Raw genomic sequence first — 13,799 nt, 5'->3', positions numbered from 1 at the left:
GTGAACAGCACCCCTTCCTTACCAGGCTATACATCATTCCACACATTCTGACCCCAAAATGAGGTTGGGAAGACTAAAAGTGGTGGAGTTCCTATCTTCATTAAAGACAAGCACACCTCCAGACTGGTTTGCCAGCATGATGCATCAGAACTGCTCCACGTGCAACTGACAGTTGACAAGATACCCATCCAAGTTATAGCCAGCTATAGACCCCCCTCCTTGACTCAGGACACCCAGTCCTCCAACCTGAACCTGCTTGATTCCACCAAGGTACCCCCTAACACCCTGATCCCTGGTGACTTCAACTACCTCACCATAGACTGGGCAAACTATTCCTGCACTAATGCACTCACCCAACAATTCCTTGACTTCATCAATTCTAAAGCACTAGACCAGCTTGTCTCACCCCCTGCAAGGGGATATAACTTTCTGACTTAGTTCTCACCAGCATGGGTGACCACTACACCATTCCCATAGTAAGTTCTTCCCTGGTGAGATCAGATCATTCTGTCTGATTTGAAGTTTCTATCCTGCCCAACCACCCCCGCTGTAACCAGGTTGAGAAATGTCTCAAAAGCTGACTACAACCTTCTAAGGGAGGGTATCAATAGTTTCACACCCCCCCCCCTCAGGGGATGCAGACAACTATGCTGAACAGTACACCAATGCAGTATACAAGCACCTGTACAACTGCATGGACTCAACCATACCCTACAGAACTAAAACCTGCTCCTCAAGGAAACACAAACCTGTCTGGTGGACATCCTCTATCAACAGGCTTTACAAGAAAAGGAAGAAACTGTTGTCCAAGGGTAAGAAGGAACAAATTCCAAATTGGAAAAACTCCCTCCTTAGCCTGAACAAGCAAATTAGATCACTAGTGAAAGCCTCCAAAGGCGATTATGAATCAAAACTGGCCTCTGAAACAAAGGGAAACCACAAAGCTTTCTTCAGTTATGCCAGGAACCTCCATGGTAAAGCCCAGGTTGGTTCTGAATTAGTACTTAACGGTACCACTTACACTGATCCTGTTGACTTAGCCAACCTGCTAACAGATAGGGTCAGTGCAAACTTCACCCCCTGTCCTCCCCAAAGGCCCAGTTGACATCCCTGATACTTGTCCTGTACCTCACATCTCCATAGATCAAGTGTTAAAGGTCCTATCCAAGGCAAAGAACACAGCTTCCATGGGGCTAATAGTATCCCAGGCTGGATCCTGCAGCATCTCCAGCAAGAACTAGCTTCGCCACTGACCACCATATTCAACCACATCCTAAGTACAGGCTTCATACCAGCAGAGTGGAGAACTGCCATTGTCATCCCCTTGCACAAAGGTGGTGCCACTACTGTCCCTGGAAACTATTGCCCCATTAGCTTTGCAAGTCTGATCTGTAAATCCATGGAGCTTATTAATATGGATCTCATAAACAAGGACATCAGCAATCTCCAAGCACTTGACCCCACCCAGTTCGGATTCATCAAGGGCAGATCTTGCCTGTTGAACCTAGTTGAATTCTTTGAGACTGTCACCAAGGCCCTGGATGAGGGAAAGTCAGTACATACAGCTTACCTTGTCTTGGCCAAGGCCTTTGATACAATCCCCCAGTTGGGCATCATCAAAAAGCTAAGATAACTTGGCGTAAATCCCTATCTCATCAGGTGGGTTGCCAAGTGGCTCACCAATAGGACCCACCAGGTCAGAATAGGTGCCTCCTCTGTCAGCAGACCTATCACTAGTGGTGTTCCCCAGGGATCTGTCTTGGGACCCCTACTGTTTGACATCTACTTCTCAGAGGTCCAGGCAAAGACATAAGGCTTGTGGCTGACCAAGTCTGTGGAAAACTGTAAGATGGGTGGTGTCACTGATTCTCAGCAGCAAATGAGTAGTGCCAAAGTCATTGGCCTTAAGTTACATGCAAATTAATGTATTATCATACCATTAGGCAAAAACATGGTCCCTACTGATTACCACATCAAAGACAATCCCCTAAGTACACAACCTGTGGTGAGAAACCTGGGTACTCAGGTTGACAACAATCTCACTTTCGATCAACATGTACCAGCAGTGGTCAGAAAAGCCTTTTACTTGGTTCATCTCATAAGTAAAGGGAATGCATCCAGAAAAAAAGAGATTATAACCTCTCTGTACTCTTCCCTCATTAGACCTATAATTGAGTATAATGCCCTGTTTCATATGTACCTCATCAAAGACCTGCACCAACTGGAAAAGCCATAGAAATACCTCAGAAAGAGAATCCATTGCCTCCAATGTGGACAGGCTCAAATCACTATCACTTTACTCAGTATTGTACAGATTGCTCAGAGGTGATCTGTGTCTCGCCTACAAAGGAATCCCGGACCCTGTCCTACTGGAGATGCTCCATATCTATAAGTCTAACTTTGCGCGCATTACCCACTCGAAAGGCCTACATCTAATATGCAACATCAAAAAAACCTGTTGGAGAAACAGATTTGTTTCCCAGAGGTTGACCCATCTCTGGAATAGACTTCCCATACACGTCAGGCAGAGTACTTCCCTGACCCTCTTAAAGCGCAACCTTGATGAGTGGATGGGAAACCACAAATTTGTCCCAATGGTTCCACCTGTGTCCCTCACTGACAGGGGTGATAGATGCGGACTGAGGTTTCTTTTTTGGGGATAAACTCTTGGCTAGGCTTGTAAGAGCCCCAGGGCCATTAGCGTAGTAACCTCCTATGATATATGTACAACTGTAAAATACTGTTCATTTATCTTGATTATTGAAAGCCTGAATGTATTGCAAAACTAAATATTCATCATGCTAAGCACAATGCAACCTAGAAGCATTAGCAAAACTGATATGCATTACATAGTTGTACCATTCCCAAATTATGGCAGTGGATAGGTAGGTAGGTCAATTGTATTTATTCATTAACTGGGTAAGCCCAACAGGTGACAGGGCATCTCTTCAGAGCTGCCCCCAACACTGCCTGATTAAATGACTTGATCAAACTCACAATACAGATAGAAAGTGAGAGAATCAAACCCATAACTACAGAATGAAGCCCTTTAGGATGTCATAGCGCTAATGCTCTGCACTAAACTGCCAGTCACATATACTTATGCCAGTATCATGTCAGGCAAATAAAAATGAGATCACTTGTGATAACATAGGCTCATTATGAAACCATCTACAAGACTAAATCACTGTGGTGAGGCAGATGTCCGAGCCTGAAAATCAAAAATCTGTTAGATAAATGTTGATGTTATTTCTTGTAATTTGCAATCCAAGCTGAGCCTGTAATTGTTCGTATTTAATCTGTTCTCTACCCCAGCAGATAGGTAGATAATGACAGTTCTGGTTTGGAGATGATGTGGAACTGTGATTGTTGCCAGTGAAGCTGGGGGAGAGGGTGGAGATGGATTCATTTGTTTCTGACGTCAGTGACTCTAGGTATCTGTACAAGGGACTGCTCCTATGCAAAGCTCGCACTGTGTCAAAAACAGACAAGGTGACTGATGCTGTCCTGTTTTTTAACTTAAGATAACAGTGAAAGCACTGTAAAATGACAATGCTGAGCCCTTGAGTAAATGGTATTTCCAGCTGTCCCTTTTAGGTTTACTACAGAAATACTGTCCTGCCATACAAAATCAGAATAAAAGTATTCTCAGAACAGTTCTGTGATAGCCATGCATCCACATTCACAGGCTTCAGAAGGAAACCTCATGAGGGGAGTGGTCAGTAAATCCAATAAACTGACTGAGGGGTGGGCAGTAGAGGTAAATGTGAAATGCTCAGCATTCTTCCAAATCCTGTGCCTGAGGCTGTTTTAATCAATTCCTGATGTACAGTGGATGGGTACAAATATTATTGTACTGCATGCATTGTCGTCAATGTATAGAAGCACCATCTTCTTGGCAGAATAAATAAGGGTTTTCATGGCACTGAGCCTGAAACTCAAAAATCTTTTAAGTAAAAATGTTGGCAAACAAAAAACAGATTCTGCACGTCAAATATCAAAAGGATAACATTCCTTCCTCATACGGTCTTTAAGGGAATATTGCAGAACTGAGATCACCATTCAATTGCCACTTTAACTATAACGAACATAATTTTTTTTATAATACGTTATTAAAGTTAGGAAAAAATAGTGTATATTTTGTAATCATCCATAATGAAGCAGAAAGTCAGCAGTATTTATCATAAGGTACTGCTATGACTATTAAAAGTAGTGAGTTTTAAAAGGTGATAACATATAGCATCTATCTGTCCATTTTCTTAATCACTTATCCTCAAGAGACTCACAGAGATCTTGGATGAAGAAAGTTAAACAGGATTGTACAAACCTCCTTATCCCCAGCAACCATATCCAGTCCACCCTTGGGGTTGCCTAGTTGCTCCCAAGTCAGCTGAGATACAGTTTCTTCAGCATGTACTGGGTCTACTCCAGGGCTTCCTTCCAATGGCCTGTGTCTTGTACACCTCCCAATGGAAGGCATGTCTGTGTTAGGTGCTCAGACCAGCACAAATGACTCAGTCCTTAGGAGCAGTGGTTCTCCTAAGAGCCTCCTGGATTGCTGTACTCCTCGATGAATCTTAGCATCAACCCAGAAACCCAATGAAGGAATATAACTTCTGCCACTTGATTCCATGATCTCAGCCTTTTAGTCACTACCCAAAGTCCCTGACTAAAGCTGGGTAGTAGATTATAGACCAATTGGTAACTTGAGAGCTTCATCTTAGGATTCAGCTCCCACTTCACCATCACAGTCTGGTACAATGCCTGCAATACAATGACAGCTGTACCCACATGCTGGTAAATCTCATGATGCCCTCTACCCTCACAAGTAAACAAAATCCCAAGATACTTCATAAGTTCATAGGTTTATACTAGGCTATCTGCCCTAGGGCATTTACAAGCCTAGCCAGAGTGTGTTTGGCTTTCGCCACCCTTTGAATTGAGTTTACTGTGCCCTTTTTAAGGTTAGTTTACTGTGCCTCTGTCTAGTAGTGACAAAGAAGTAATCCCCGGGGTAAACCTACAATCTCCCATCCACTCATCAAGATTCCCCTTGAAGAGAGTCAGTGAGGGGCTCTGCCTAACATGTACTGGGATTCTATTCCAGAGCGAAGGGAGCCTCTGGGTTATGAATCTGTCCCTCCAGCATGTCCTATCTATTTCTGTTCTGAGGTTCAAGTCCCTCGAGCGCGTAGCTCTAAGGGATTTGGATTTTCTGAGGTGGAGCATGTCCATTAATTCTGGGTTGGACATAGCTTTATACGTCAGGCATAGATCGCCTCTAAGTAGGCAGTATGCAACTGAGTAGAGCTGGAGTTTCTTTAACCGAGCAGCATATGGCATCTGTTTGAGTCCCTTGATCCTCTTTGTGAGGTACTTTTGGGGTCTTTCTAGTTGCTGCAGGTGTCGGGTAAGGTACATCCTAAATGAGGCATTGTATTCTATTATGGGCCTGATGAGGGATGAATAAAGGGGCACGGTGACCTCTCTTGATCAAGATGTGAATCCTTTCATGATAAGGTGGGCTATATAGAAGGTTTTTCTAACCACTTTGGCAATGTGGTTATCGAAGGAGAGATTACTATCGACTTGGTTCCCTAGGTCCCTATTTACTTCCTCCATACTTAATGGGTTACCACCTATGTGGTAATTTGTGGGCACTTTGTTTTTGCCAAAGGGTATGACTATACACTTTTTGGCGTTTAGCTTTAGGCCATGGCTCTGGCACCAGTTATCCATCTCTGTGAGACCCTTTTAAAGGATGCTCGTGTCAGATGGAGAGTCAATTATGGCGCCCAGTTTGCCGTCATCTGCGAACTTGGTCAGCCACAGTCCTCCCGTGTTAGCCTGTACCTCAGAAAAATATATACCGAACAAGAGAGGTCCCAGGACTGAGCCTTGTGGGATGCCACTTGTAACTGGTTTTGAGTCTGACATGGCTCCAGCAATTCTGACTCTGTGGGTTCTGTCTCTGAGCCAGTTTTAAACCCATCTAGTGACATAGGGGTTTATATTTAAGCTGGATAGCTTATCTATGATGCCCGAGTGGGGTATTGTGTCGAATGCTTTTGCGAGGTCCAGGTAGGCTGTGTGGACTACCTTCCCTTCATCTATGGCCTTGGTGACTGTTTCAAAGAAGTTGACCAGGTTCAAGAGGCAGGATCTGCCCTTAAAGCCGAATTGGGTAGGATCTAGTGTCTGTAGGTCCTCAATGTCTTTGTTTATGAGTTCTGCAATGATCCTCTCCATAGCTTTGCAGACTAGGCTGGTCAGGCTTATGGGGCGATAGTTTCCGGGGTCCGTAGAGGCACCACCTTTGTGGAGTGGGACCACTGTTGCTGTACGCCATTCTTTGGGTACATATCCTGTAATAAGGCTGAGATTGTACAGCAGCTTTACGTGAGGGTTTATTCCTTCTTGGAGTTCATGTAGGATGCAACCCGGGACACCGTCTGGTCCCATTGATGCTGTGTCTTTTGCTTTGGAGAGGGTGGCTTTCACCTGAGTATCTGAGATGTTAAGGAGGCAGAACTCTGCTGGGATAGATATTTGCTCTTTTGACAGGGAGGGGGGAGAGAAGTTTGCACTGAACCTGGATGCCAGGATGTTGGCAATGTCCGTAGGTTCAGTGTATTTTTTTGTCATTTTGGATCAACTATGAGCATATCTGGGAGTTGCATCCCAGGTTCCTAACATAACTGAAAAATGCCTTGTGATTATCTTTAATTTCCTGTGCATTTTTTTCTCTCGAAGCTGGCCTTGGAGGATTTTATGAGGGATCATAGTTTTTTGCTAGTACTGATCAGAGATGCCTTCCCTTTTAGGGATTTTGCTCTATCTTGTAGTAGCTTCCTCCTTCTGTTGTACAGCTTATTTATGGCTGGGGTCCACCAGACTGGATGCCTGCCTTTGGAAGATTGGGTCTTGGTTTTGTTTGGGATAGCATGATCCACGCATTCCTGGAGGTGTCCATAGAATGCATTTATATAGGATTCTGCAGTTTGGGCCATAGTTTCCACTTGCCCGGGGGCCTTGAAGGATTCCACCTCAGTTTTGAGAAGTGTGAAGTTCGCTTTTGAGAAGTTTTTCATTGTGGTTTTCTGGGCTGGGGGTGGGGTCGGGATGTGAATATCCAGTGAGATTAATTTATGGTCTGATCTTACCAATCAGGGGTATACCTCTGGTATGGAGCATAGAGTCCCCATGTTGGTGATGATTAGGTCAAGTATGTTTTCCCCTCTTGTGGGAGTGGTGACTAGTTGTTCCATAGCATTTGAGTTTATAAATTCTAGGAACCTTTGGGCTAGGGTGTTTGGGCTTGAGTAATGCTCCCAGTCTATGTTTGGGTAGTTGAAGTCACCCAATAAAATGGTGTTTGGAGAGATCTTCATATTCTCCAGTGTGCTCAAGAAAGCCGAGTGGGATTCCTGATTTTGAGAGGGTGGTCTGTAACATGCTACAAACTGAAAAGCAGTTTTGCCCACTGTTAGTTGCACATGGATGGTCTCCGATGCTTCGTGCAGCACCACTAACCTGGAGGTGTGGGTATCTTTGATGAATATGGATACTCCCCCTCCTTTTGTGGATCGGAGTTTTGGGGCCGAAAAACATGATATGAGGTATAACCTGGTAGTGCTGGTGTGCTCTCTGGAGCCTTGAACCAGGTTTCTGTCACTGCACAGATATCGATGTTCTCCATACTGAGGAGGGCTTCGAGTGCATGCATCTTGAGGTTTAGACTTGTGGCGTTTAGCAGCATTACCCTTAGTTTCTTATTCATTGTGTTTTCTATGGAGGTGGGTTTGTCTTTTGAGCCTTGCCTAAAAAAGGCACTATGGGGGTGGCAAGAGCCTTTGCCAATATCCGAAAGCCCAGGGGTGACAGGTGCAAGCCGTCCCTAGCGAAGCAACGTGGCTTGTCGAGCATGTCATCCCAGGCTGACAGACACTGGATCCCCTTTGAATGACACCAACATTTTAGCCAATTGTTAAAGTCGATCATTTTATCTTGATACTGTGGCATCATTCTAGGTGAGGGTAAGATGCTGCTCAAGGTCAGGGTCATACCGACCTGGGATCAGAGAGCTCCTCCATGTCTCTTTTCATGTAGTCGAGGGAGGTATGTCTCAGGTCATTCACACCAGCATGGACAATGACTGAGTCATATTTGTACTTGCTTTGGAGTGACCTGAGTGCTTGTGTTATGTGGCGGATCCTAGCACCCGACAGGCAGCTCACTGTGACCTTCTCTTTGTTCAGCCTGGTGAGCGGGACTTCAGTGTGTTTGACTATAGAATCACCTATTACAAGTGTATCAGGTGTGTTATTTAGCCTTAAGGGCTGTGACTGTTTGGCACACTGACTTTGTGAGCTATGTGTTGCATGTGTTTTGTTTTGGGGTAGTGTTTGCTTGGATGTCTGCTTTAGAGGTCTCTGCTGCTTAGGCAGATTTTTATTTAGAGCCTCTGAGTATGTTTTTGTGTGTTTATGTGTTTGGTTTGCTGTTGTGATAGGACTATGTGAGACTGGATTTGTGATGCGTGAGTTTACCTTCTCCTCCTGACTGGTTGCACCAGTTCTGAGTTGAGAGAGCTCAGCCTCCACTTTGGCTATATGGTTGCATCTCTCGCATATATTTGAACTTGTTGGGAGGAGGAGAGGGTTGTCTGTGTACATGAGACAATTGTAACATTGCCTCAAGATTCCCAGATTCACCAGCTGGACTGGAGAGGAAACCATTAACTGACCTTTGGACATGCTAGAATAGTATAGGGTACTCCTTTATCACTGAATCAAAAAGGACCAATAGGGGACAAGGTACTCGAAGGGAGTATATGGGGATGTAGTGCTTTTAGTTTACTAGGGCTGAATTGTAAGATTGCTTATATGGGCAAGTGCAGGGCCTTAGATTGAGAACAGAATGTTTAATTTGAGAGATAGAGCAGTTCTAAGGGAAAAAGTGAAGAGCAGACTTTGTGGAGCCGGGAATAGCTTAAACCCGATTAAACGCCGCTGCCCGATGCTGCGCTATGCGCACAATCGCACAAAGCCGCGCTAAAGTGGGTTTTTATGCAGGGAACTTTAAAGAGCTAGAAATTGGCCCAAAACGGCCAATAAACTACAAGATTCTTGTGCTGTGGTCACTCCTCCAGGGACAGATAGGCTGCTCAAGGCTCCCCACTCCCACTGGTGAGCAAAGAAACTTCCTTCTATCCAAGTAAGGAAATGGGCAACACAGGAACTATTCAAAAGTCCAGAATACAGCAATGCCTGTATAAGGGACTATTCTAGGTTAGGAAAGATGGAAAACAAGGATTTTTTTTGTTTTTTCTTTTTTTCAGGAAAACAGCAGGAAAAGTACAGTAAATTCAATACACAGGCTAGCGCACTTGAGTGGGCAGCCTCAACAGTTAAAATTAAAACAAACAAACTTTTTAAAAGTGCAGGTATGAGAAAAACACAGAAAACAGGCTTAAAACGGGTAAATCAACAGTTTAAACTTGCTTTTTGGCAAGGAAAGGTGGTCGCACAGGTAATAACAGTAAAATATACTTAAATCTTGAAAGCAGTCACTCTTTTCATTTCTCTGCTGCTAGCACCACTCTGCAGGACCACGAGGAGCTATTGCTGAGTAGGGAAGAATTCTCTCAGCAGTTCTTTCACAGAGAAAGACCTTTTGCTTAGATATCAACCTCTTAAATTCACTCAGCTCCTCTTTCACAGAGAAATATCTTTATCCTAAATTGTAGGATTCAATTAAAAATTCACGGCTTGTCCGGGATTTGAACTCGGGACCTCTTGCACGCAAAGCGAGAATCATACCCCTAGACCAACAAGCCATACTAAAAAGGGCACTCCTCTCAAAGGAAATCACACACATACACACACTGTCAGCGGTTGCAGGATTCAAACCCCTACCTATGTTATGATACTAGAGACATACGCATTGACACGGCACGCTATATGCTTTACTTAAACTCTTCTGCATGAGTCAGCTGCTTTCCTCTCACCTGCAGGAAGTAATCCACCCTTTTCAGGAAAGAATGACAACATCTGATTAAGATATAATTGATTCTCATTCCATTTGCTCCACACTCAGCAGAGAACTACTCCACCTCACATTGGAGATCATGGTCACTTGAGGCCAAGAGGACATTGTCATCTGCAAGCAACAGAGCTGCAACCATCAGGTCACCAAACCTATATATTTCCAAAATGTCAGCAGTACCTTAAGGGGGAGACAAGGCACACCCCTGGAGGAGTCCTAACCCCACCTTACCACAGAGAATGTTGACACAACTCTTGATTCACATATATAAGGAATGAATGTTACAACAGTGGCTCAAGAGCCCCATAATATTCATATGCTTTCTACAAGTCCACAAAACATGTGTAAACAGGACTGGCAAAATCCTGCAACTCCTTTACAATTTTCAAACTACAACATTTCTACTTGTATCAGTTTATACTGAGGCAATATTTTATGCCCCAACTAGCCTAGTCATAGTAATGTTCATCATATTCAGTTAGAGAAAATGCATGGATGTAGCATGAATATTATCCAGGCAGCCACCAGAGAGGTTGTTTTCATCTAAGCCCTGTAATTCCCTGTTGCATACTGACAAGAGCCAAAGGGTTGAATGCACAGTGGGGTACGGTGACAGCTTGGCACCCACTTCTACAAGTTACACTGGCCTCACAGCAGCAGCTCCCTTGTAAACAAACACCTCCATCCATCTCCAGTAGGGAATGTAAGTGAAGTGTGCATGCTGGGGCACCTGTCCCCAACTTTCTTCTTAAAAATCGATAGGTGGGCTCTACCTCCTCATTCCTTGCCCCCCCCCCCACCAGATCTTCCAGTTGCATGCCAGGGTCACTACTCAAACCCAGATCATCTGTGTCATAATCAGGGTGCCTCCATCTCTGTCTCTCTGCCACAAAGATGATTTAATGAAATAAAGAAGTTACTACTGCGACACATTCTATAACTGCAGGTAATGAACTTGTATTTGTATTAGGCTGAAGCCGATGATCAAATATATAATGCCATCTCATCTAAAAATTCACACTGAGAAGCTTTTGTGCAAATTGTACTACATTTTAAATATAAAGAAAGGGGAAGCACAGTGAGGTATCTACCAAATGCCAGTCAGAAATCTGATTCAATCTAGAATCAATGGCTTTGTTAATCATTTCCTTGCAGAACCAGAAAAACAGGAATTAACATAATACAACTGAAACAAAATAGGAGAAATCTATCAGGCTATTTTACATGTATAACAAATAACCTTCAAATTAAGACATGCCTGGAGATGATATGCAAGAGCCTGAAACTGTGGACTGAACACAGTAATAAGCATAAAAGAAAGGGAAACAATATTAAATATACACATATTTGTCAACTTGTAATAAAAGACATCAGTGAGGTACAACCATATCCCAAATTACTGTAAGAAACAATGACAAAAAGTAAACAACCATTTTTATTAATTTAACTTTGCATGGTACACTTCCACTCTCATATTTTTTTACTTTTAGGTAACACACACACAATGCCGTACAAAAAGGCTATAAAGGGTGAGGCAGGAGGCTTTTGTTCTTGTTGCTTTTTTTAGCAGGCAAGATCAGCAAGTTATATCCTTTTTATTCAGCCCCAGGCAAAGATGTTCCTAGAGCACCATAGACTCATTTTCTTTACTGCACTCTGTTGTTCTACCCTTGAAGTCTCCACTCTACCCGTCTCCTTTCCTATCTTACTCATCTTCCTTTCACTCTACCCCCCCCCCCACCTTCCCTCCCTTTGTACAATTAATTGCATATACTCTATACATTTTACATTTACTGTGTATGCTGCATTTTGAACCAGATTTGTTACTGTAAATTTTGCAGTTTGGACCAGCTATGTAACTTGTATCACTTCCATGTCTGACAGTTAGCTTAGAAGATTTAAGAGCTATTAATGACCTTTGTCCTGTGGTCCAGGGGTGAAGTGTTTGATTCCCACAGCATCTATTGTCTAACTGTGTGATTTTGAGCTCAACCAGACACAGCTCTTGGGGCGAGTGTTACAAAGTTCCATGTAGATTAACGCTCTATCCCAGTAAACAAATACAAATAAAGTAATAAATAAACTTGTTTTACAGATTAAATACTGACAGCTATATTTTTAATTATAATATCTTTTTTTCTACTTATATGTATGTTTACTCATAGTGCTGACAGTTTGCTTTTAAAACATTCTTAAGTATCACCACTATGCAAATATTAATTTGGAAATGTCAACTTTGTTATCCTCTGTCTGTTATATTTTCCTGAGTTTAGCCTGGAAATGTTCCTTTGGGATCAGTGTTCTACCACAGTTAACAAATGAAAATAATAAATAAAACAAATAATAAAAGATGCCCCTGATAGAGCATGTTTGTGATACCTAACAGAAAAGGAATGAACAACTTCACAAAAGACTTCCAGCTTAGGGTAGCCCCCTGCATGCCCACTCTTCTTTTTTGGTGGAGCATCTCTGGAACAAAGAGCATGAAATTATTTGGTGTATAAAATATTCTACACAGATGTTGCCATCCAAATGTTTGCAAGGCAGAAGAAATAGAAGCAATTTTAGGTTCCTTTTTCAGTTTCTTGGTGTTTCAAGCCAGTTAACTGTATATGTAATATAGACGTTATTTTTCCAGATGATTTGGGTTTTTGCCTAGTTATTTATCCCTCATAGATTTATTTATGACAGATATTAATTTAGAGAGATAATTTGCCCTAAACAACAGAAATCACTCTATGTATTTGAGAGGAAAGAGCATCTAAAGCTGTACTGGAACTATGTTACAGTGACTGACGGAGGCATACAGGGGACATCTACAACAACGTAACTTGTTGCTGGAAATAAGAGTTATGATTATGTACATCATTTCTGACTGAAACAAAGGTGAATGTTCTATTTATCTGTGAAAAATAAGAATTAGTGTATTTTGTATTTGCTCATACTGACTATTAAGGCATCACATATTAGAAATAGGACGTCACTGCTGCTTTAAACTGGTTAAGTTAATATTACGCATACTGAATGGGGGTAATCAATTTAAAAATAGGTGTCTGCAGCTGAAACAAGCTTTATAAATCTCTTTTAAGGGGCTACTGTATTACCTGGAAATCAAATACATAGTAGTTCAGCCAGTAAAAAAAAAAGCATCCAAGACTTGGTCTAGCCAGACCACTATTAGAAGAGGAAAGCATTGCTTTCTGAGGAGTTACGCATTCTTTTTCTACTCCAAATAAAAAATCTTCATCAGCTTTATAAAAATTGCTGTTGTGCCATGTTATAAAGACTAACTGAAAAAAAGTCAGGAAATGGTATATATGTAATACAAAGTGTGAAATCACTCACAACTGATCCGCAACGATTAAATGAAATGTCTGTAACTAACTCTGTCTCTCAGTCTTGCAAAGGCATAATCCTTCCTTAGACTATCACAGAAAGATCAGTGGACATTTTGTTAGCTTTCCAATTTATTGTTATTTCAAAGATAATTAGATGAATAGCATAATCCCTTGAATGGTACAAATGCACCCCCCCCCACCTACCACCCCCAGGTGACTACTCACTTCACACCTCTGCACACCTCTTAATCTCTTAGTGCAAAAATTAGAGACAAAGACCGAAAAAGGGATACATTTGCTAGATTAGTAGGTTTTGTATTAATACTTATTTTCTGAAGGATAGGAAGTCTGAAACTCAAATGTCTGCCATTATTTATCAACTTTAATCCGCACGGATTTGCCATAAAATCACAC

General features: G+C 42.4%; 1 protein-coding gene and 1 non-coding gene across 3 annotated transcripts in view; both read right to left on the bottom strand.

Annotated features, from left to right (window-relative positions):
* The window catches only part of LOC122789899 (mucosa-associated lymphoid tissue lymphoma translocation protein 1-like), a 696,960-nt gene that overhangs the window by 400,643 nt on the left and 282,518 nt on the right, over positions 1–13,799 (bottom strand). The gene's annotated exons all lie outside the window — the stretch shown is intronic.
* On the bottom strand, positions 9,767–9,838 carry TRNAA-UGC. Its single transcript has one exon. It is a non-coding gene; the product is annotated as a tRNA-Ala (tRNA).

This window comes from Protopterus annectens, chromosome 15.part0 (genome assembly GCF_019279795.1).
Source record: "Protopterus annectens isolate FY-2018-M chromosome 15.part0, PAN1.0, whole genome shotgun sequence".
In the NCBI taxonomy this organism is placed as follows: Eukaryota; Metazoa; Chordata; order Ceratodontiformes; family Protopteridae; genus Protopterus; species Protopterus annectens.
This window is presented reverse-complemented; position numbering and strand designations above follow the sequence as displayed.